The sequence below is a fragment of the Chionomys nivalis genome, chromosome 23 (assembly GCF_950005125.1).
Source record: "Chionomys nivalis chromosome 23, mChiNiv1.1, whole genome shotgun sequence".
Taxonomy (NCBI): domain Eukaryota; kingdom Metazoa; phylum Chordata; class Mammalia; order Rodentia; family Cricetidae; genus Chionomys; species Chionomys nivalis.
Window position 1 is genome coordinate 10,661,452 of NC_080108.1, and position 25,496 is coordinate 10,686,947.

At 45.6% G+C, this 25,496-nt stretch overlaps 1 protein-coding gene across 1 annotated transcript in view; it reads left to right on the forward strand.

The window, feature by feature from the left end:
* The window catches only part of Arnt2 (aryl hydrocarbon receptor nuclear translocator 2), a 216,378-nt gene continuing 190,882 nt past the window's right edge, over nt 1-25,496 (forward strand). The window contains exon 1 of the mRNA XM_057755958.1: nt 1-129. The gene's annotated coding sequence lies outside the window, so the exon portion shown is untranslated. The remainder of the gene's footprint in view (nt 130-25,496) is intronic.

Genomic DNA, 25,496 nt, shown 5'->3' on the forward strand with positions numbered 1-25,496 from the left:
CCTGCTGGACCAGTCTCGTGTGTGCAGGGCTCGCTCCCACGCATCCTGGGCTCTTCAACTATCAGCTTACAAGAGGTTAGAGTGGGTGGCAACCGGCCCCCATCTTCAGATGAAGAAACAGAGGCAGAGGTAGGTTAAGCGGCATAACCAAGGTCTCAAGGCTTCAGTCTCAAGTCCCAGGAACTGGCGCTCTAGATTTCTGAGTTCTTGTTTGACAGTTTCTACACATCCTCCTGGAACTCTGCCACACATGGAAACAGAGACTGATTCTGTGTGGTTAAGTAGCACACTCCCTGGGCTAATGCCTCCCCAGGTTCTCTCAAGCTGAGAACTCAAAATATTTAGCTAGCAAGGGAAGACTCAAGAACATAACTGCTGTGAGTCCCTAAGAGCCATCAGTGTAGAGGAGGGAGAAAGACCCGACAGGAGGGAATTTTTCGAGGCAAACATGAGCTTAGGAACTCTCTCTCTCATACTCAGAAAGGGCATACTATGCCGCCGTGGCCCGCTACCATCTCTAGTCTCCTGGCTGCGCCACAAGGAGAAGAACAGAGTGTGAGCAGAGGACACGGTGTGGGAAGTGCCCATTCACCAACCCTTTGTCACATTCTCTTAGCGGTTCAGACATCTTGGACTCCCATCTCAGGGTGCGGGAAGAAGAGAGCCGAAGGACCGACAGACGGGTGAATTATTCTGCCTGGAAAAAAGGCGCAGATGCAGTCGGAGGTAGCAGCAGCGAGAGGACGGGGAGCAAAGACAGAGAACAAGCTCGCTGGAGAGACAACTCGGGGTTCAGCTCCGAAGGGTTCGGAGTTCTGACTGGAGTAGAGCAGGGAGAGCTGTGGAGAGAGTCGAGACAGTGGCGTTTCGGGCCAAAGGAGGTGAGGAGAGAAAGATGCCACGGGATGGGAGCAAGTTCTCAGGAAATCCACAAGTTTTTGGGCAAGTCATAACATGCTCCCTCCCCTGCAGAGATAATCTTCACTAATGCTCTACCTTGTCATGAAAACTTTGCGGGATTCTGCTCTGGGGAGGGTCTCACCGTGCCAGCAAGTAGAGGTCTTTAGGGGAAGAGGGCAGGAGCAGAGCCCTGGGGCCATGAAATATGCTGAGTGTGAAAATCTGGTATTTGTCATGAATTCTAAATCTGACTCTGCTACCTGCCTGTAAGGAGAGTATGGTCTCTATATTCCTCCCCCAGAGTCTCGGGCTTCTCATCTATAAATTAGGATAAAATGATGTCATCATTTTAGGGGTGTCGTGAGGGTTAAACTGTTTAAAAAAACAAAACAACAACAACGACAACAACAAAATAGCTCATTTTACTTTATTCAGATGGAAATGAACGAGCAACAAGCAGTCTACAGTGAGCTGGGTTTCTAACCCACAGGCTTCTACTGCTAGGCCTTGAGATTTCCACTTCTAGGCTTCCAAAGCCTGAGATTTATAGCTCGAGGTACTTGAGGCAGAGGCTTATTGCTTTAAGCTTTGAGTACCGATGGTCCGGCACTCAGCTGTTAGTGTAAGAGTTCCTAGCTGCTGGGGTCGAGGCTCTCAGCTCTTAGCCGGAGGCAGATGTCTGGAACCCTTCCTCTGGCTGAGCCCGCAGTTCTTCCACTTGGATCTTTGTAGTGTTTCCCAGTCCCACCTTTCCACCCACGGATGCCTGCTCAGCTCTACCGTCCTTCATCCTCTCCCCAGCTGTCTCCTCTCAGCCTTACGAGCCCAGGCTTACAGCTGCAGGCATCCTCAGGGCCTTACACCACCAGGAATCACCCTCTTGCCACCATCTATTGCTGTCACCTAAACTGGAAGCCCCAGGGAGTCACTTGTTCTTTGTGCAGCCAGCTTAGTGTGTTCTACCTACGATAAGGACAAAAGTCGGCTGTGGATATATGAGACCATTCCAGAGTGGCTTTGCTAAAGATTGGCACAGCAGGTCAACGAGGAGGATGAAAGCCTGAATTGACTCCAAAAGGCCAAGAAGTAGGCTGCTTATATGCCCTCCCCCAAAAAAAGGATGAGGTAGACCCTGCACAACTTTCTTGATTACCAGCCACAAATCTCATATGTGCACAGCTTCTTCTTTGCCAACCACAGGCTTGCTGCTGAGTTACTGGAAGAAGGGCTTCCCAGTGTTCGAGTGGGAATAACTAGGTAACATATGTGGCCACCCAATTCTACTGCAGGCAGGGCTAGCTAGAGATCACCAGGGTTTTTTGTGGCTAAGGTATAGTCTCCAGAAGCCAGTGCGAGCGATGTGGAGCACTTGTGACTGGAGAAAGATGTCCCAAGGCAAAGTCCATGGCTTCCACAGCAGCCCTAGCCCCTGTGGTCTTTGCAGCCGAAGCAGAATTGTCCTGCAGTGTCCGTGAAGTATTCAGAAATATCCAGAGTGACCAGCATGTCAGGTTGACAATCTGACCGATCATCAAAGTTTGGATGACAGTTTCCTTGCTCAAGGGATCCAAGCACAAGGTGAGGAGGGTGGTAGCTGTCAATCAACCAACTAAGTGCCTTTTTTCAGTTTCAATTACCCAGAGGAAAAAAACATCAATAACATTTACAACAAAGATTTAATATTTTCTTCAGCAAATTTTGTCCAGCAGTACTTGTTAAGAAAAAATAATTTAAAAAAAAAAGCGGCTCTGCCAGTGCAAGAAATCCAATTAGGTCAAATCAAACCAAATCAAAATGCCAATTGTTTTATTAAGTAAGATGCTCTCAAGTAGCTGAGTGCATGGCGGGGAGACAAGAAAGCAGGGAGCCCATGCAGACCCCAAAACCACGTGTTTCTCCTCTGGGAGCCCATTTAAATACCCTGTGGGAGTAGCCCTGACCTTCCCCAGGGAGGGGTCAGGACCTGGCATGCTGGGATTTGGAGTCCAGACCAAAGCAACTCCAAGGCCTGGGGGCTGGGATGGATGCCAGGGGCTGGGGGCTACGCTCCCAACTTAACAGTCCTGACCTCTCTCAGCCTAATATCTTTAGTCAGGGCTGGGTCCATCCATCTAACTCAGAAACAGATGATGTATTTTAAGCACCCGAGACTATGCCCTTTATATAGTGAACATAGGACAACCCAGGAACTGAGGTGATTGACAGTTGTTAGGATGATGCTGATGGCAACCATGGAGCTGTGTAAAAAAGGACTTGGCCTTTGATGTAGTGTAACACATAAAGAGAAACATCGATCTCGGTGAAGTTATTTCTACAGAAATAAGGAGTGGAGAAGAAAATGATTGAAAACCAAAACCCTTGTCGGAGTGATGGAATTGCAGGGGGATTCTCTAACATGCTCGTCTCTTAGATAAATTGCGCATTCGCAACATTTCATGCTTTGTGCATGTGTGTGTATGTGGAAGCGAGTCGGGTGAACATGTTATACTGCAGAGGTGGAGGTCACGCCAAAGAACAGCTTGTGGCAGTCTGCCATGCTGGTCCCAGAAAATTGGCATCAGGACATCAGGCTTGGTGGTAAACGCCTCTACCCAGCTGCAGCCTAGATGGCATGTTTTTGTGCAGTAAGTCCAAAGGAAGAACGGGGTAGTCTTGAGCTTCTGGGAGTGTATATCTCTGTAGTGATCTTAGTTCTGGGCCACAGTCAGCTCTCCTCTCCTGAGCAAAAACAGAGATTGCACTGATGTCCTCCAAGCGTCTCTAGCATTTAATTGCCAGCGCTGGGCCTTCTTGACTCCTTCTTCCCCTGCCAAGTGATAAGGCCCTGGATCTTCCAGGGATAGAGCTCCCTGCTGCCCTCTGCTGGATGTGCAAGGCTTAAGCAAGAAACACCATTTTTTTCCTATTCATTAAATGTACTCATTTATTTTACATCCCGACCACAGTTCCCCCTCCCTCCTTTCCTTCCTCTCCCCACCTCTCCTCCAGCCCCCAATCCACTCCTCCTCTGTTTGTGTTCAGAAACAGGCAGGTCTCCCATGGGTATCAACAGAGCATGACAACGTATGGGACTAAGCGCCTCCCCTTGTATTAAGGCTAGGCAACGCAACCCAGAACGAGTAGGCTTCCAAGAGCCAGTCAAAGTGTTAGGGACGGTCCCTGTTCCCTCTGCTATGAGTCCCACAAGTAGACCAAGCTACACAATTGTCACTCACATGTGGATGGCCTAGGTTGGTCCCATAGAGGCTCCCTGGCTGTTGGTCCAGACTCTGTGGGCACCTATGAGTCCAGCATAGTTGTTTCTGTGGGTTCCCTAGTGTTGTCTTTGACCCCCTGGCTCCTACAATCTTTCCTCCCTTTCTTCAGCAGGATTCCTGGAGCTCGGCCCAATGCTGGGTTATGGGTCTGCATCTGTTTCCGTCAGTTACTGGATGAAGGCTCTCTGCTCATAATTGGGGTAGCTACTGATCTATGAGTATAGCAGAATATCATTAGGCATCCATTATGTTGACTTTTTTTCTCTAGTCCTGTTTGTTTTTTTCCCTAGGTCTTTGGGCCATCCAGCCTCTGGGTCCTGGCACACTAGGCAGTATCAGGGATGTGCTCATTCTCATGGGATGGGTCTCAGGTTATATCAACCATTGGCTGGCCACTCCCACAATCTCCACGCCAATCCCCTCCTCCTCCACCCAACCCTCACACTACCCACAGGCAGGACAGACTGTAGGTCACAGGTTGTATGGCTGGGCTTGTGTCTCAATCCCTCCATTGGAAGTCCCCCAGGTCAGAGGAGATGGCCAGTTCAAACTACGCGTTCATCTTTGCTAGGAGTCTTAGCTGGGATCATCTTTCACTTGCTTGGTTATAGTTATTCCCAAGATACATTTTGAGGCTATTGTAAAAGATATTATATCCCTTATTTCTTTTTCTGTTTGCTACTCGTATATAGGAAGGCTACTGATTTTTATGAGGTAGTTTTGTATACTGCTACTTCGCTCTGAGACTTTAAGTACTATATTAAATATGTGTGGATGAGAGTGGGCATCCTCGTCTTGTTCCTGATTCTAGTGCAAATGCTTTGAGTTTCTCTCCATTTAAGTTGATGTTGGATGTGGGCCAACATCATTGCCTTTATTATGCTGAGGTATGTCCCTTGTATCCCTAGCCCCTCCAGGACTTTTATTATGAAGCATTCTTGAATTTTGTCAGAAGCCTTTTCTGCATCTCATAAGATGATCATGATGATGTGGGATGTCCTGCTGTATATGTATTGCTTTTATTGGTTGATGAATAAAGCTGTTGGCAACCAATGGTTTAGCAGAGTAAAGCCAGGCAGGAAATAGAGAGTAGGCAGAGTCAAAGAGACACCATGTAGCTGCCAAAGGAGACAGACCGGATCCTTACCAGTAACCTACAGCCTCATGCCAATACACAGATTAATAGAAATGGCTTAATTCAATATGTAAGAGCTAGCTAGAAATATGCCGGAGTCACTGGATGAACAGTGTTGTAATTAATATAGTTTCTGTGTAGTTATTTGGGTCTGAGCTGTTGGGAAACGAATGAGCAGTCTCTGTCTACATTGAGGTTTTTGATTTTCAGTCTGTTTATGTAGTGGATTATGTTTATCGATTGACATATGTTGAGCCGTCTTTGTACCTCTGGGATGAAGCCTACTCAATCATGGTGGATGATCTTTTTGATGTGTTCTTGGATAGGGTTTGCAAATGTTTTATGGGGAGTTTTGCAATGATATTCATATAGAGAATTGGTCTTTAATTTTCCTTGTTGGGTCTTTATGTGGTTTAGGTATTTTGCCTAAGGTTTTGGCAACCTTACTGATTTTCTTTATTTTGTTGCTTCTTTGTATTGTTTTGTTGTTGTTTCTAGTTTATTGATTCTAGTTTATTTCTTCCTGTCTACTCTTTTTGGGTGTCATCTCTTCTTTTTGTTCTAGAACTTTCAGGTGCCTCATTAAGTTGCTGAGTTGATATCACACCAATATTTAAATGTAAGCAGTGAATGCTATGAACTTTCTGCTTAGAACTACCCTCACTGTGTCCCGTATGTTTGGGCATTTCACGTTTTCATTTTCATTCAGTTCTGAAAGTTTTTAATTTCCTTCTCAATTTCTGATTTTGATCAATTTTCATTCAGTAGCGAGCTGTTCAGTTTCCATGAGTTTGTAAGCTTTCCGTTGTTTCTACTGTTACTGAAATTCAGCTTTAGTCTGTGGTGATCAGATAGGATGCAGGGTGTTATTTCAATTTTCTTTTATCTCTTGAGATTTGTTTTGTGTCCCAGAATGTGGTCAGTTTTGGAGAATGTTCCATAAACTGCTGGAAAGGAGGTATATTCTCTTATGTTTGGGTGAAATATTCTGTGGATATCTGTTAGGTTCATTTGGTTTATGCCATCAGCGCTAACATTTCTCCATTTAGTTTTCTTCGAGATGACCTGTCTGTCGATGAGACTGAAGTATTAAAGTCACCCGCTATCACTGTGTGAGGGCCAATTGTATATTTTAGCTGTAGTAGAGTTTCTTTTGTGAACTTGGGTGCCCTTCTGTCTGGTTCATGGCTGTTTAGAATTAGAATTTCCTCTTGGTGGATGTTTCATTTGATGAGTATGCAGTATCCATCCCCGTCTCTTTTGATCAGGTTTGTTTTGAAGTCTACTCTCTCAGACATTAAAATGGCTACATTTGCTTGAAAGATCTTTTTCATCTTTTACCCTGAGGTGATGTCCTACCTTGATATTAAGGTGTGTGTCTCAGATGGAGCAGAAAGATGGATCCTGTTTTTGAATCCAATGTGTTAATGTGTCTTTTTATTGGATTTGAAAACAGGGTCATATTATTTGTAGACTTGGTCTTTTAATAGGTTCCCAGATTTACTGGATGTTTTCTGCCTGGATATTTTTAGATTTAATTTTTTTTTTTTTTTTTTTTTTTTTTTTTTGCCTGTGGTATTCATTTCTTCTACCTTGTTTTCATTGACTGAGGTTCTCTTTTCCATGTCTTGTACTCTGTTAGTGAGGCTTGCCTGTCTCTGGGGTTTTTGCTTGACTTCCTAAAAAAATTTTATTTCCAATTTTATCTCAGTTTAGATATTTTCTTTAGTGGTTCTATTTCTACTTTCATGTCTTGAACTGTTTTCATTATTTCATTTCACTCATTGTTTATGTTTTCACAGACTTAAGGAAGACTTAATCAAGGAATTTATTCATAGCCTCTTTAAGTTCCTCAAACAAATTCAGAATACTACCCTTGAAGTTCTTGTCTTGTGTTTCAGCTATATTGCATTCTCCAGGGCCTAAGGCAGTAGGGTTACTGGTTTTTGGTGAAGACACACTGTCTTGACTGTTAATGTTTGTGATTTTTCACTGGTGTCTGTGGTTAGGATGGTCGAGGGGATTCTAGATGTCGGCATCTGGTCTAGTTTTTGTTTTGTGGGTGCTCCATTCCTCAGTTTCTGCTAACCTCTCTGGATCCTACGAAAGTGTGGTGGCTGTCAGTTACCTGTTAGAAAGTGCTTCGGCAGGGCAATGAGTGGCAGAGAGGAACAGAGAGGAACTAGGAGAAAAAGCTAAGTCCAGGTCTGGTGTGGCTACTGGGGGTCCCAGGCATAAAGCATACAAGGAGTGGGAATGGGCTAGAAGGGGGCGCTGAGAGGGTCCTCAGCAATGTTTTGTGGAGTTCCCAGGGAATGGGGTTAGGGTGGGAGGAAAGGCGCCAGCAAGCAGGCAGTCTGGGACAGGGCTGGGGATGAGACTAGAGAGATCGTGATAAAGGACAGGAAAGAGAGGTACCTGCTGAGTCTCTTTAGTGTTGCTTGCATACATATGCCCATATGCCTTTATAACTGACTTCTTGATATCAGATGACCAGTTATGGGCTCATCCCTGGGGAATGCTGATTCTCCTTCTCTCAACAGTCAGCAATTGCCAGTAGCTCTTCACCAAGCCCCGTTTTTAAAGCCAGCTCAGCTCCAAGGCTCCCTGACCTTGCTGCATGCAGGCTGTTTGACCATGATTTAGGAATTGCCACACCATTATGTAGTTCTTTCCTCCAGGTTGGAGATAGTCTTTCCTGGAGAGAAGAGGGAACTCATAAGACTCAGGAAGCTCAGAAACTTGCAAGATTGAAAAAAAATGCAAATTTACAAGACCCATGAGGGCCCTCCCCAAAGTGCTCTAAGCAGCACACCATTGTTTGCGGAAGGACACTCTTCAGTGGAACTGTCTGCAAGTTGGGATGCTGCCTATGTACTTTAAATTTAATTATTAATTAATTTCCCCTGGCCCTATCACAGTTTCCACTCCCTCGCACTTCTCCCAATTCCTTCCCCCAACCTCCTCTCCCACCCCCATCCACTCCTCCTTTCTCTTCAGAAAAGTGCAGGCCTCCCATGTTGATCAGACAGCCATGGTAATTTAAGTTGCAGTGAAACTAGGCACCTTCTCTCTTATTAAGTCTGGGTGAGGCAACCCAGCAGGAGGAAAGGGCCCCTAAAACAGGTAACAGAGTCAGAGACAGCCCTACTCCCACTCTTAGGAGTCCCACAAGAAGACCAAGCTATACAACTATAATATATATGCAGAGGGTCTAGGTCAGTCCAGTGCACGTTCTCTGGCTGCCTGTTCAGTCTATGAGTTCCTGTGAGCCCAGATTAGTTGATTTTGTGGATTTTCTTGGGGTGTTCTTGACCCATCAGGCATCTACAATCCTTTCTCCCCATCTTCTGCAGGATTCAAGCCTAACGTTTGGCTGTGGATCTGCATCTGTTTCCGTCAGTTGCAGGGTGAAGCCTCTCTGAAGACAAATTGCCACCCATGCTTTTTGGTGGAGCAGCTTCCTGTGCCACCCATGCCCCCGCAAGTGACCCTAATAAACTCATCGGTTTGCCTCACTTTCTTTGCTCAGTGCTCTGTCTGAGTCTGAAAGATGTTTGCTCACTTCTCCACAGGAAAAATGTATGTAGCACCCACCCCGCCAACCATCCCCTCCTTCCACCCATCTTACCGCAGGCGCTTGCTTCCCTCTCTGCCACTTCAGGGTGCAAATCTGTTTGCTGTAGATAAGCACACACCTGTCCCTCAGATTCAATGAACAGTAACATCTCTCCAGATTTACATTACTTGCCTTACTTTTCTTTTTAACCAGAAAACACAGAAAGCATATTAGAATCTTTGTGTGCACAGCGTATTAGTTTTGTGTTTGATTCCTGTTTTAGTGCGATTGTCATACTGTATAAGATTTAAATACGGTGACAACTTGTGCCCCTTTCTACCTCCCAGCAGCAGCAATTGAGGCTGTTTAGATACATTTTGCAGACAGGTGTATCTGGGCCTCTGGTACAACTCGACTACAATGGGACCTGGGAAAGAGTAGGGTAATATAAACATACCAAAGGCCCACATATCTTTCCGCGTGCCCCAAATAAGCCATGAGAACCATTCTTTAGTAGATTAGGTTAGGGTTTTTATCTTAATTTGAGCTGAGGCATTATAGTACCTTAATATTGCATAGTTTACCAATAGTATAGACTTACTGGTTCCAGTACAAGCATCCAGGAGGTCAAATATGAAAGCCTCCGTGGGTGGTGTGTGTGCTAAGGATTCATTTCTCTAGGACAGTACCCCCTGTACCCCCATGAGACAAAAAGGATGGAAGACTTTTCATCCCAATAAGAATATGGAATCCCCATTACCCCCCAACGGCCCCTCCACTTAAACCCAGCACTATAGAAGCTAATTTTGCAGAGACACAGACACTCAGAGGCTCCTAGGTACTATGAACTTGGAGCTTGGAGTTGTCTAGATCTGTCTGACTCCACTATGCGTTCCTCTCCACCTTTCCCTAGTAGATCACCCAAGAGACAAGCATGAAATGAAAGCAGGCCTCAACCACCTTTCAAGGTTCGTAATTGCTGTGGGAAGAAGAACCTGCAGGCCATTCATTTCTACTGAGTTTCTGGGCCAGTGGAGCTAAGGGCCAATGATCTGCCACCCAGCCCATAGCAATGGCTCTCCCATAGCAGTGGCTGAGCAGCTCTGAGGCTTTAAGGTCTGGACTAGCTAGGATGCCAGGTGCCTTGGCTCTTCCCCATGCTCGCCATCACTGGCTGAGCTTATCCTACATCCCGGGGCTCATGGGCGTTGGAATCTTCTCTCCCTGGTTGCTGTCAGCACAGAGAATATGGTGAAAAAGCCATGAGTTTTTCACATGGATGACAGTTAAAGATGCTATAGGGAACAGTGGGGGCCCCGAGTTCTATTTCCCTGAACCCTGTTCTAAACAAGTCATGTTCTCTTGGAATGGTTGTGGGATGGTCTCACCCAGACAACACTTGTTATTCAGATAGGTACACCCCACTTCCAAATCTGTTATTGATCATCGCTTATGTGTTAGGTACCACCGGGATCATTGCTAGAACTACCCATGGCTTTAAAGTGTTAGGGACTGGCTGGAGAGGCAGACAAAGAAATAAATTGTATCAAGAAAGCATTCAATTCAGATCAAGAAGAAGAATGCATATGGGTCAGTGTACCCCCATACTGACGTATCCCCTCCAAGTCTCTCCAACCTCCCTTTTTCTTCTTTTTTTTAAAACTTTCTTTTGATTATAATTGTTTTCATACATTTTGATCCCATTCCCCTCCCTCAACTCCTCCCAGATCCTCCCCACCTCCTACCCACCCAACTTTACATTCTTTCTCTTTTCCAAAAATGATCCACTCCTTTTCTTGGGTGTGCTGTCTTTATCTCTGTGCTCTGCAGAGCCCACAGGACTTCCCACTTCCTATTGCACTGCTACGTTCAGTTTTATCCCAACCTGGCTATCAGTGACCCCAACAGCCCTCAAGTCAGCGAGTGATTTCCCTCTATTCTTTCTTTTCCTATCAATACCATTTGAAAAACTCTTACCATTCCACAGTTAATGAACCAGAAATCCAATTAACAATTAGACAGCAGATTTTAATAGACACTTCTACACACACATACACACACACACACAGAGAGAGAGAGAGAGAGAGAGAGAGAGAATAACAAACATAAAAATAAGTTTAACATTATTTGTCAATAGAGAAGTCAAAATCCACAGACAAAATTTGGTGCAACCACGTAGGAGAATGCTAGTTAACCACACAGATCAAGTTATTCATGTAGAGGAATCCTGACTTTATGCCAGTAAGAGAACTGGCTACAGAGGTCACATGTGTATGCTTATAGAATAGGCCCGGCTATGAGGGTTTATTTAGGGCGGTTTGTGTCTACGCACTGGGTAAATGGAGGTTGACTGCTAATGAGTATGGCTTTTTCCGGGTAATGAAAATGCACTGGAATCAACTGGTAGTGATGTTTGTGCAGCTGCGAGCCTACTGCAGACCACTGAGCTGGGCCAGCACAAGGGGAGATGTCACAGTATGTGGCTTCATAAAGCTACTACTAGGCACAGCAGGGAACAGTGGATAGGACAATGAGATGGCAGGCAAGTCACAGAGAGGGGTCTGTGGGAAAACCCTGGGGCCGCTGTGTGTGATAGTGGCCACAACAGAGTTGTGCCTTGGTAGGGGATGATTGTGGGAGGCATGGGAGGGCTTAGTAGGGGAGATGAGGATCAGCTTGTGTTGAAATGCGTCTGCCTGCAGTCACCTGAGCGTCTCCAGCGCCACTCCATGGTTTGGCCTCCACTGCCTCTGCCACAAGCTAAGCTGACAGTGCCTCCCAGTCACTGGGAAATGGGGTACCCTCCATAGCTTTTTCTGTCATCAAGCGAGACCATCTGGGCAGTGGCCCAGGTCACAGCTACTCTCCCTTAGGAAGGATCCCAGTGAGGTTTCAATTTCATGGGATCTAGCTTCTGATGGATCTCTGGTCACCGCTGTGCCCAGTGGGAACAACGGACTCTTCTCTGAGCTACAGAGTCCTTGCTTTAGTTGGCCCACAGCATTGCCCAGAGTGCTGGGCTGCTGGCACTGAACTCCCCGATGCTGTCCTGAATCAGGTCCATTCTGAACCCTAAAGGCCCAGCTGTTCGTGGCATGAGCTGCCCATGTTCTTCTGCTGGTCCCGTGAGTTGGACCCCAGTCCCCTGGGGTTCTGACAGTCATGGCTCAACCCAGGGTGGACTGGAATAGCTTCAGGAGTTGTGGTCATGAAAGAGTCCCTAGGCCCTCAGGAAGGTTTGGGAGATCTTCACATTCTGACTTGTAGAGATATTCTCCCTCTGGCTCTTTCCTTGAGAGGTAACTCCATCAGGGCCAGCATGGCACCCCTTCATGAGGAAAGGAGTACTGGGCCTGCAGGATGGAAACCATCTCCCCGAGCCAGGAAAGAGAAATGTGATTCTTAGGGGACAAGACCATATTCCAGCCTGGCTTGTCACTTCCGTACAGAGTGATGTGCTCAGCGGGCCCAGGTGTGGGTCCCCTATTCTCAGACAGATGCAACCCTGATAAACAGCAGGTGTCTCATATTTCATTTCTGCCTCTGTTTCGGGGGAACCTGCCACACCAACTCCAGTGTCGTCTGTGTGACATGACATATGTCATTATACGGGACGGGAGCCACGTGTCCCATGGGACTAGGCTTCCTGGAGGTCAATGGCCTGGTATTGGCCGCCCTTGGGGCACAGACGGGATTCTCGAGTAGCTGGCTATGTGGGATATGAGCTTTGCACAATTTCTTTCATAATAATGATAGTCTTTATATATACAAGACAAGGATCATTCTCTTCAGAAACAGCTTTGAGATAGGGAAGCACAGTATGGGAATGTATAAGACTACAGAAGAACCCTTGTCATACACGGGATGTATGATGAGCAAGGGAATAGATGGGTTAACGTTGGTGGACAAAGACTGTTATACTTTGAACTTTATGGATAGGCTTGCTAGATCCCAACCCCCATGATGTCTGCTGCATAAGAAGGTACTAAAAAGTATATTTCAACAGGTGCAGAGAACTGATTAGGCATATGTGGTCACTAGATGAAATAAAGGGTTGGGAAGAGGAAGGGCCATGATAGTGATAATGAGACAGAAACTTTCTATTCATAAGATGAAACCACTTGCCTGAGGTTTACGTTCCCAAGGACAAGATTTCCTCTTCTAAGGATGCTTTATGTCTAACACCTGTTCCTGATAATGTACTTTTCTTAAATATTGCCGATGTGACTAAAAGAAGCTTTCATACTGTGCCAACAAATGGTACATGACCTTCTGATTTGTTCTTTGTTTGAATACTATATAATGAAAACATGAATCCAGTAAAATCGCAGCAGATTCCAACCACTCTCTGTGTGTTGGGTCTGTCTGTCATTTGCCGAACTTGTGCCTTCCTGTTACCAGGACCCTGCTTCTCCCACGGTCTGAATGGCTCCCCTGAGCTGGTCCATGACAGGAACCCACTGCTAGTATCCAGAAGGCAGTGCCGAGTCTGGTGGCAAGGACTCCAGGGTGCAGAACTTCTGCCCCACATGGGGTATGACCTGTCACTGGGTCCTGGCGTGACCAAAAAAAGAAAAAACAGCAAGTGTTGATCTTTCCTGGCATTTTGCTGCCTCCACTGGCTGCCAAGACCAACGTCCTCAGGAGAGCAGCTGGAGAGAGCAAAAGAGAAGCCCTGATGTCTGAAAATCCACCTACCATGCAGGCTTAAGCCACAAAACATGCAAATATCATGGATATAACGCAACTTCATGAGGCTCCTGAAGGTTAACCCAGTCAAGAGACTCCTTCTTTCTGTGCATCCCGGCCATCCCAGCATGTATCCAAATGTGTAAACACGTGATGTCCCTTCTTCTAAGCCATCTCTACTTCCTTTATCAAATGGTGTCTATGTGAATCTTCCTGGTTCCTTTCCATCAACTTCCCTTGGATTTCGGTGGAGGGAAAGGAAAAAAGAAAAGGAAGAGAGGAAAGAGAAGGAAGAAAGGAATGGGGAAGGAAAGAAGGAAAGTTGAGAAGGAGGGAAATGGGTAGTTAGGAAAAGCATGAAGGCAGTTTGAGAATCCAGGAAAAGGGGAAGGAAGCTGCTGAGGCCCTCCTGGTAGTTCAGTGTCCTTTTCACGGTGGAAATTTTTATATTTCTGTTTTCTTTGTGTAATTTCTGAAGACGATGTTCCCAGGAAGAGGGGCTGTTGATTCATCTCTATGAAGGATGAAGGTGAGCCCATCCCCCATCCCTTCTACTGCACATTGTTCCTGCCTCAAGTGCATATGTGCGGGGGAGGGGGGGGGCTGTTGTGCCCTATAGCAGACCGCAGATAACGTGGCGAGAGAGTCATCACGAGACTATTTGTGTGGGTGAGTGGAAGAAACAATTCCCACAAGGCTCAGTGTGGTCTAACTAAAATCACAATGATGAGATCTACCATTCCCAGGTGAACGTAGTCATCTTTAGAAGGTTGAAATGGCCTTTCGCTGGATGGGCACTCTTGACTTTTTCTAGCCTAGGAAAGATGTGGCCCCACGTGACAAAGTTTGGGTAGGGCTCACTTATTAATCTTTTGATGACCAATCAAGAGTTTTAGCTGGAGGGTCCAAAGCCTACCAGCTATGCAGAGTAGGATATAGACGATGGGCTCCACATAACACTGGTGCCGACGGCTGCAGCCTGGGTAGGACCAAGGGCCTGAGCTATGACTTTGGGCATTGTCTCTAAATGAGTTTGGGTTTAGAAGCCTTGTGTTTACACTTGTACATCTAAAATATCATGTTGCTAGAGATGACTTTCCTTCACCCGTTCTGGCAGGTTTTAATTTCTTTCCACATACTGGCCTCCTGATTCGCAGGAGAAGATTGGTTCAAACCCCTTCTCAACACTGGGAGGTTTTGGCAAATGATATCGTTATATCAATCTGTCATCAAGTATTCAAATATTCATATAACAACCAGTTGGTGCAAACAGGAACAAGAAACATAGGTTATGCAAATTAGACATTTTGGTCCTTTCAAAATAATTTCCTCTCCATATGGGTCCTGCCATTTTAAGTTCCACCCAAATGATAGAACTTGCCATTGGCTGTGGTGCTATTCATATCTCCGGGTTGCAGAGGCCCGGGAACTATTGAAACAACAACAGGGTCCCCTTGTGCTGGTGGCAGCAGTGCCATGGTAAGAAAATTATTAATTTTTGAGGGGTTTATTTGTTACCTGATGGTGGATTAGGGCTAGGAGGGAATTTGAACCCAGAACCAATGTGTATAATCTTCCCAGTATACACTGTTATAATTTATTTTTAAAACGACAGGAAAGGAGTCACACCATACAACAGGGCTCACATGGGAGGTTTATTGAAAAAGGAGGGAGAAGGGGCAGAAAAGGGGATAGAGAAGGGAGCAGAGAGACTGGTTGGTCCCTGGGGACAAGAGTGATGGAAGAAAGAGAGAGAGAGAGAGAGAGAGAGAGAGAGAGAGAGAGAGAGAGAGAGAGCGCTGTCAGGACCCCAAGGGCAGGCCAGTACAGATGTCTGGATGCTAACAGACATTTTTAGCTTTGTCCATATGGACTCATGTTCTTGTGAGCTTCACCAGCAAAAGCTCATACACTGTCCTGATTTTAGGCCGCCATGTGACAGAGAATATCTGTTCCTGCTGATGGCAGTCCCGATGTGTCACTCTCATGGGCACACTTCCCAGACTGGATGTCGCTTGACTTGGAGAGCATGTCACCTCTTAATCACCACCTCCCTAGCTCACCTGCTTTTGTTTTCAGCAGCTTGGTCTGATGGCCTGTCTTCCATGGGTATCGTCCATACCCAGGCTCTGAGGTCTCATAACTGCAGCTCTCTTCTCTCTCCTACACAGGTAGCTTGCCTCTCTCCACCGGGTGGGTCTAAGCAGCTTCCAACTCTATCAGGGCTTTGAGGAGTGAGAGTATGGTGGTGTGCTTGGGCAAATGATGTGTCTCAATGTCAGGGACTGCAGCGGCCTGTTTGTATGTAGGTCAACCAGTGATGTGGGATTCCCCTCTGTAGGCTAGGAATATGTCTTATCGCCATTGGTTAATAAAGAAGTTGCTTTGGCCTATAGCAGGGCAGAATGTAGCTAGGCAGGAAAACTAAACTGAATACAGGGAGAAAGAAGGCAGAGTCAGGCAGACGTCATGTAGCCACCCAAGAAGCAAGATGGGACCTCTCTACTCAGCCTTGTATCTCTCTTTCCTTTCAGAGAGTCAGCTATTGGCAGAGCAACAACTCAGCGGGATCTTAGGGCCCTCTGCTGGGGCTCATTGACTAGACCTCTCCATCCCTGTTATTCTCCTTTCTCCACTATATGCAGCCACTCTGTCTCCATGTCTTTAAGACTTATATGCTGTCATCTATTTTCCTATCTTTCCTAAGACTGCCACATCTGTCCTAGGGTCCCCAGCTGCGGCAGGAGCCTGGCACTGAGACCCTGACCACCTGCGATGACTTTGTGCACTCTCTGTCTTCCTGTAAGTGTTTAGTTATGTGTGTGTCAGCTCTAGAACTCTCAGTCGGTTGCAAACACCTTGGTGAAAGGCACAGGTCTTGCTTCAAGGGGAAGAAGAGCTGGTGTACTCGAAGTCAAATGTGAACGAGTGATGAATAATAACTGTAGCCTGGGAACACAAGTTCAGCTTCTCCGAAAATAACACGGTGTGGCATAGACACAAAAACATGGGATATTATTCATTACAGAACAAAGAGAGTCAAAAGCTGAGGCCTTTACCAAGTACGAGTACCAAGAGACCAAGTACGGCACAGCTGAGGCTGAGAACTCTCTGCTGTAGATTTCAGTTGGTATCCAATTAAATTCTTAACTTGTGGGTTGTAGACGTGAACCATTTGCTAAGAACACGTCATTGCCAGAATGTTAGGTCCGACAAAGAGGTAGATGACAGATGACTGCCCAATGGCCTAAGAAAACTGGCTCTTGATCGGTAGCATTCTGACTCTCCAAAGCCACGGCCTTCCAATCAGTGGCTCAGCTTTGTGGGTAGCGCTTTTCTCCCCAGAGAACATCACTTTATACAATCAGAAGTTGTGTCTTCTATAACTTTGTCTGTGGTCTTCAAGTGTGACTGAGAGCTAAGACCTGCCCAAGCGTTCCTTTTGGTGAGCTGTACCACCCTCTCGTCTACAGTCTGACCCGTGCCTTCTTGACTAGACCGACTGTATCCCACCATTCCTGGGATCATGGATGCAATTATCAAACCCTCTGACACCGGGCTCTGATCACAGGACATCATCTCCAGTCAACTTCTCTCTCTATTCGCTCAGGTTTAATGGAGCACTGTGCCAAAGAGTTCTGTGTAATGATTTGAGCCACAGAGAGGCACAAACAGCAGAGGGAACTGGCCTCAAGTGCTCCAAGAGGAGGCTGAATCGTTTAGAAACACATGAGGGGCCTCGGCAGCACAGATTCCTAGTCCTCCAGCCATCGGATTTGCAACTCACTCTCACTGCTGCCATGGAACCCTGACTTGAAGTTCACAGAACCCTTGCGAGGAGTACCAAAGTGTGATCTTGCCATCTCTTCGACTGTCGTTTGCTGGGTGGAGGGTAAAAGCACTCATCTGCCTGAGAAGGACCAAAGCTAGTGCTTCTCTGCATGGCGTGCTCTCATGATCACAGCCAGCTAGTTGGCTGGTCAGTGTGCTTAGGAATGAATATATGAACCTACTAAAGTATTGATGCAGAGTGTGTGTAACAGTAAGTTCAGGAGAAGAGAGAAAAAGCAGGAAGAGCCCATCAAAGTCACACAGACTGATATTTGTATGCCCAATGAGTACAGGTGCATATTCACAGTAGCCAAAAGTGAGCATGGTCCAGGAATCCATTAGGGGAGGAATAACAAGTATCACGTTCCATCAAGTCCATGGAGCATCCCTCATCTGGGAGCACCACTCAGCCCAACCAGAAAGAAAATCTGACAAGAGCTATATCAAGAATGAGCTATGAAGACATGGTGAGCTACTCACAAAAGACCTACTACCATGACTAAATACAACTCATGTGAGCTACCCAGAATCACCAAGTTCAGGGACTCATAGTGGAAGTGGGGTGAGGGATGAGGTTTGTTGTTGTTATTGTCGTTGTTGTTATTGTTGTTAAGGGATGCAGAGCTTCAGTGTTACGTGAAAGTTCTGGAGATGCATTGTACAACGGTATAGCTATACTTAATGCGACAGGAAAATCTGCTTACAAATTGGTAAAGAGGACAAGTTTTCTCTTTTTATGGTTTAACCATCATAAAAGAAGTCAAGCAGGCTGTAGAGATATCTGTGGATCATGGCCAGGGTCTGAAGTATTGAGATATTAAGAGAAATTTTGAGCATGATTCATTCCAGGTCTTCTGTTTGCCAAGGAATGGGGGGAAACAATGGGGCTTTATATTGCAGCGTGAGGGTCACCATGTTTGCAAATTGTTTTCTCCAGCTTCTATTTTAAAATATCTCTCTCCACAAGGGATCAAGCCACTTACAAATGTAAATATGTATGTAAAGTGAAAATACATAATACATGAATCTGTAGAAATGCTCCGTTTCTGGTGCCTCAGGAAAATGGAAATTCAAACAGGAAGGTCTTCTATCCACACACAGGTCTCCAGTCAGCACATTGGTAAAGCTGCTTGTAGTGATATGTATTGGTAGGTGTATTCTGCTCTCTGAATGAGATTAGGCTGCTACTGTAACTTTGCTCACGGAGCCACCATGACAGCAAGGCTCCTGGTATCATGCCCTGTTGATCCTTGCCTGAGACATATTTGGACAAGTAAATGTGGGTGCTCTTTCTGGGCTTTTATCCTTAAGAGCCTTAGCAGCTTTCTCCTGTCATTATTTTTGAGATCTAGCTTCCCTATAAAGACACTCGGATGAGACAGTTGCATGACGACTTCCTGGAGACGGGCCGGGTAGAGAGGCTTCGACTTGCACTGGCCACCCCAGCTCAGGGAGAGATCAAAGAACCAGATGAATGCAGTTACTGACGTCACAATGAGCTGAAGGCCAGCGCAGCTGAGCCCGGGCAGCTCCTGAGAGTGTGAGGAATGTTTTGATCCTTGCCATAGGTCACTAAGTTTTGAGGTGCAGTAGGTAACTATTACATAGAAAACGATTTGGGGGAGCAATTAGTGGTCTCAGCCATGCAAGGCAGGAGCTCCTTTGGACTAGCAGCTTCCTGGCCTAGGCAGAGCAGTCCCGTGCTGGGATAGGTCACAGGTACCATGATAGTAGTTTGCTGTCACCCTGAGCCAGCTGAGGGCCTGAGGCAACTGCCCCCTCTCAAAGCGTATGACATATTCCTGAGCAGCCACATACAGGAAGACAGGAACCGCCCCGCTTGCCTGGCTCAAATGGACACCAGAAGGGTAAATCTGCTGCTGCCTTTGTGTCTATCAATGTAATACGATAGATACAGACTAGAGAAGGGGACAGGCTTCTGCATTTTGCTGGCAGGATTCACTTGGTGTTATCTCCGTTCTGAGAGCTGGCCAGAGATAGACGAATTTGGGTTGCTTCAGGGGCTAGAAAGATGGCTCAGTGGTTAAGAGCTCTTGCTGCTCTTTCAGAGAACCTGGTTTTGGTTCCCAGTGCCAACATGCCTACTCGCAACCATCTGAAATTAGTTTCAGGGGATCCAATGCCCTCTTCTGACCTCTGAGGGCCATAGGCACACGTGGTGTACAAACAAAGGAGCAAACAAACAGAAAATTTAAAAGACTTTTTAAAAAGCATGTTTCAATATGGTTGGGAGTAACTCAAAGCAGCGGCCAGTATGCAGTGGTTTTCCCTTATAGTCAGAAAAAGGGATAGCTTTTGTCAATGTATTCTGGTTCTTGGAGTGTGGTGGGATTTTGATTCATTTGGCCAATGACTTTTGGGACAGCAAACCCTAGGGAGTGGTCTTGTCTGCCTCCGTGACAGCTTAACTGAAGAGGAGAGTCACACAGTCTCTTGTTCTGGTGTTCTCTTGGGTGATCAGAGCTGAGGAGGCGGCAGAGAGATGGCTTGCTTGGTGCTCTTCGCCCCTGGACAGAATGACTGAACAAAAGTGGCTGGGTCAGCGGCTGTGTCGAACTGGTTCTGTATTAGTGAGTGTTTGTCCCTCTCCCACACCTAGATAAACTGAGACCCTTTAACAAACTCTCATAGCTTCACATAACATTGGCATTTTCCAACCACTCAGCCAAGAAAAAAAATAGGAAGCATAATCACGAGAAAGAACAAGAAAAACTATACAGATATTAAAATTCATTTTTCCTCGCAATAGGCAACTAGAAAATAAGCAGACTCCATAAGCAATAGCAACACAATTTAGAGAATGCAGAAAGGAAACTTAACAAGGGTTTGTATCTTTATTTTCATAAATGCTCCTTTTCTATCTCCCAAACCACATAAAAAACCTGGTTGGAGTAATTGAGGAGATACATCCAGGCAATGGCAGTAATTACCAAGATATGAGTTTTTCCCAAACGAATTTATAGATAAAATATGATTCTAATAAAAAAACAGAATTATTTTTAGAACTTGTCAAGTAGACCCTACATGCACTTAAATAATAGATATCCAAAAAGAGTCAAGATATTTTTAAGGAAATAAAAATAATGATGGCAGATCTTATGCTCTCAGTATTGATTGAAACCTGTGACAATTAAAATGGTTGATGAGTTTCAGTAGCAGGCAGAGAGATGGAAAGGACACTATGAGTTTTAACCAAATTAAAATTTAATAGTGATGGCATTTCCCAGCTGTGAATAAAACTAATTTCAAGCAAATAAAGAGACGTGCGCACGTGGGGCACGTTTCAGGTGAACGAAATATGAGCATGTTGAAATTATTTTTTAAATGAGGCTCACAGTCATGTCGGTGTGTGACTTCTTTGGCACCGACCTGCAGGCACTGTCCCCACCAGAGCCTTTACAACAACTGCAGGGCAACAGCAATGTGCACCAGGGGGAGAATAAACGAATGAGCACCATGCACACAGTCCCAAACTTGTGTGGCTTCTTCACCGAAGGCCCTGCTGGAAAACACATTTACTTCACATGCAACAAAGGACTAATAGCTTCAGCTCCTGAAGAAAATTTTAAAATCAACAAAGGAATGGTAATCTTCCCCCAATAAAACCGAGATGGTTCCGTTGGCAAAGCGGTTGCAAATACAAGCTTGAGGACCTGAATTTGATCCCCGGCGCCCACATTAAAATCAGGTGTAGTAGCATCCCATGGGAAGGCTCAAACAACCGGATGCCCGGAACTCCCTTCCTAGCCAGTCTCGTCAAATCAATAAGCTCCAGATTTCAGTGAAAGAGTCTGTCAACAGAGAAAAGGACTAAAAAGGAAAGCCAGCTCTTACAGAAGCTATGCAGCTTTTGCTGCTTATGCAGAGTCAGGAAGCCTTCTCTTAAAGAAGCCGCACCTCTGCTCGCCACCAGCAAGCAGAGCCTATCTGAAAAAAAATGCAGCTCCCAAGAAGCTGTGCTTAACTTTCTTCTTTTATGTCTAGAAGTCCTTCCCAAACTCTCTCAGGTTTTATGTGGATGTAGTTGCCCCACGTTGTGGCGCCATTTTGTAAACAGACAATGTTTATTTGCTTCCCGACTGCCCAGACCTGAATCATCACACAGAAATGATATTAATTACAACACTGTTTGACCAATGCCTAAGGCGTATTTCTAGCTAGCTCTTACATCTTAAATTAAGTCATTTCTATTCATCTACGTATCATTACAAGGCTGTGTCCTACTGGTGTCTCTTGTCTCCGCCTACTCTCGTATATCTCTGTTCAGATTTTCTGCCTGGCTTTACTCTGCTAAGCCATTGGTTGAAACAGCTTCTTTATCAATTAATGGTGATAAAACATATCCATAGCATATAGAGGGGAATTCCATATTGGTGTCCTGCTGTAGCTATTGAGCTGAGCAGTTGCTTCAAAGCCTGTGTGGACCATGAAATCTCTGGCTTTTGCAGTTTTCTGAAAGTTGGGCAGGGGGAACTGAGAAATGAATGGATGGGAAGGATTAAAGACATTGAATGTGAACAATTGCTAAAGGGCTCCATTTGCAGAGGACCTGGTGCAGACCCTTGCAGGCCCTGTGCTTGCTGCTTCGGCCACTGTGAGTTCATATGCACTTGGCTTAATTGATTCAGAGAACCTTATTCTCTTGATGGCCACCCTCTGACTCTTACACTCTTTATGCTCCTCATCTTTGGGTTTCCTGAGCCCTGAAGGGAGGAATTTGATGGATATTTCCCATTTAGACTCTATCAGAGGAACATCTGGCTGTGGGTCTCTGAGGAAGCCTCTCTGATGGTAACTGGATAAGTCTCTGACCATATTTATCTTTCTGGGTCTGGGTTACCAGAGGTCAGACAGTTCAGAGATGTGGGATTGAAAAAAAATCAATAAAATGATTCCTAATAATATTTTGTTATACTCATAGATCAGGGTCTGACCTAATCACCAGCAGAGAGGCTTCCTCCGGTGTCTGAGGGGAGCAGATACAGAGACCCATTGCCAAACATTAGGCGGAGGCCTTCCCAGGGTCCCTTCTCTCGGAGCTCAGGAACCCCATGGAAGAAGCAGGGGAAGAATTGTAGGAGCCCAGAGGGCTCAAAGACACAAGCAGAACAGGGCCCACGGAATCACCTAAGCAGGGCTCACAGTGGCTTACAGGCTGAAGTGGCAATCATGGAGCCTGCATAGATCTGCTACCCTCTGCAAATATGTCACGGTTGTTAGCTTAGTGTTTGTGTAGGACTCCTAACAGTGGAGGTGGAGATCTCTCTGACTCTCGCCTGCCCTTGCAACCCTGTTCCTACGACTGGGTTGCCTTGCCCAGTTCTGATATGAGAGTTTGTTCCTAGTTTTGTTGTAGCAAGTTATATTTTATTCAGTTGATATCCCCTTCCCCCGAAAGTCTGCTCCTTTCTGAAGGGAAACAGAAGAGAAGTAGATCTGGGGGAGAGGAGAGGTGGGAAGGGAAACTGGGAGGAGTGGAGGGAGTGGAAATTGGGAGTGGAAGGAGTGGAAAATGACTTCCACAGGCTCATGTGCTTGACTATGTGGCCCCTAGATGGGGATCTATTTTGGAAGGTTGTGAATCCTCCAGTAGGTGGAAGCTCATTGGAAGAAGTTAAGTCTTGTGTGGTTGGGCACAAGTCTATAGCGTGGTTCTGCTTGCTGTCCAGTGCCTGCTTCCTGATCTGCCCACGTGTGAGCAAGAGGCATCCTGTTCCTGCTGTCACAGCTGAAGCCACTCTTTCCTTTCCTGCCAGGATGGACTGTATCCTCTCAAACTGCAAGCTAAAATAAATCTCTCTTCTCTTAAGTTACTTCTTACAAGCTTTACAAAATCAGTTTTTCATAATATGCTCATTTTACATTTCTATTTTGTTATAAACTGGAAAGTGATATTTTATACTACTTGCCTTTGGGGTTAATAGTTTTCTGAGATGAAATTCACATGCCATATAATGTATCTACTTACTTAGTTAAATGTATCATTTAATTAAAGCACAGTCACAGGTGATTATCACTAGGTTCATTTAGAACATTTTAATCATTTCACCCCTGAACCTGGCTGGGTAGCAGAAGTGACTCCATCTTTACCCCCCTCCCCCAAGTTCTAAGCAATAAGTTACCATGTTCTAGCTTCAGAGAGAGCTTTCCACTCAGAGTGACTTTGCTGCATGGATGATGGGTCTGTTGACTACATATTTACAAGTAGGAACACAGCACATTCTTCTTGTCTTTCTGATGAATTAGTTTAACCTTCCTTTCACGAGCTTGACAACGTCTTGGTAACTCCCTGAAAATTGGTTTTAATGGGCCCTGTGTATTTTGAAAGTCTATGGGAAAGTCTGTGAAAAGTTAGTCTCTACTCCTTGGTGTGGAAAATTGATTCTCACGGTACTGGAATCATTGTTCTTTCCAGTCCAGTGTGGCCTGTAATCTTCTGGTATTGATCATTAATTGAGCTGGACAACTCAGCTGCATTGATGTTTCCATTGCTGTCTCTTAAGTATTCCAGCTGAGACTAACTACATCTTATTTGCGCTTGAATGTGAATAGGACTAAAGGTCGGCATGACCTTCAGAGGCTGCAAAGAGGAGAGGGAAGGCAAGGGAAGGCAGCAGGCGCTGGGAAGGACCATATCCTGTCCACGTGGGGGTTTCCTCCTCATAACTGGAAGTGAGCCCTTAAGATACAGAAAAGGTCCTTTGCAGGAGATTCCTGGAGATGACAAACGGAACATCAGAATCTTGGCAAGTGACACCGTTAGAGAACAGACGGTAAAGAAGATCGGGGCTTTGGGAAAAATGATTGACAGCTTCAAAATGAACCTGTCCTTTGGCGATAGATCAACATTCTCCTTGGAATGAGAAGCACTACAGCTCTCATTTCTGTGTTCTCTTCAAATACTTATTTAAAACTAAACTAGCTTTAGAGGTTCTTTAAGATAGCTGTCTATCCATCAGCCCCTCGATTTATCTCCCTACTCCCCAGCCCTTCTCATAAAGTTAGCGCCTATACCTCCATTGTGCAAACACAGCCCTTCTCATAAAGTTAGCCCCTATACCTCCATTGTGCAAACACAGCGGAATAGACACTTAGGTTCACATTTCCCTTTATATATGAAGGGTCAGTGTGCTGGTCTGTTGTCGTTTTCAGTTTAACACGAACTGAGTTATTTTGGAAGAGTGAACCTTAGTGAAGAAATTGTCTCTATTAGATTGACTTGTAGGCTAGACTGGGAGGGCATTTTCCTTATTAATCATTGGTGCAGGAAGACCAGACCACTGGGAATAGCATCTCCACTGAGCAGGTGGTCCTGAGTTGTATAAGAAAGCAGGCTGGGGCCAGGTGGTGGTGGCGCACGCCTTTAATCCCAACACTCGGGAGGCAGAGGCACGCGGATCTCTGAGTTCAAGGCCAGCCTGGTCTACAAGAGCTAGTTCCAGGACAGGCTCTAAAACTACAGAGAAACCCTGTCTAAGAAAGAAAGGACGGAAGGACGGAAGGACGGAAGGACGGAAGGAAGGAAGGAAGGAAGGAAGGAAGGAAGGAAGGAAGGAAGGAAGGAAGGAAGGAAGAAGAGCAAGCCATGGGGAGCAAGCCAGTAAGCAATATTCCTTCAGGGTTTCTGCTTCAGTTCCTAGTTCCAGGTTTCTGCCTTGAGTCCTTGCCCTGACTTATATCTCAATAATGGAAGATGAAATAAACTTTTCCTCTCCGAGTTGCGTTTTGATCACAGCAACGAGAGGCGAACCAGGACAGAGGGATCTATTTGTGTGTTCTGTACTTGTTAATTTCTAACTCAGCAAGAAGAGAGATTTATTTTCCTTCCCTGATGGCAGAAGATTCCATCAAATCGTTATGCAGCAGTGTTTCAAAAAAAAATTGACCTGTTTCTGTTTGTTGAGCATTTGAGTCGTTTCTAGTCCTTTGACATCACAACTGGAGAATTACAGTGAGTGATTTGCTATATGTATGCGCTATATCCTACTTATACCAGGTTCTCCGTGCTGCAGATTCTCAGAACGGAAAATGCTGAATGAAGTGGGAAGTACATTTGATAATGTCACTTTTTCTTTCCAAGAGGGTGGAGTGTTTCAAATGTTGC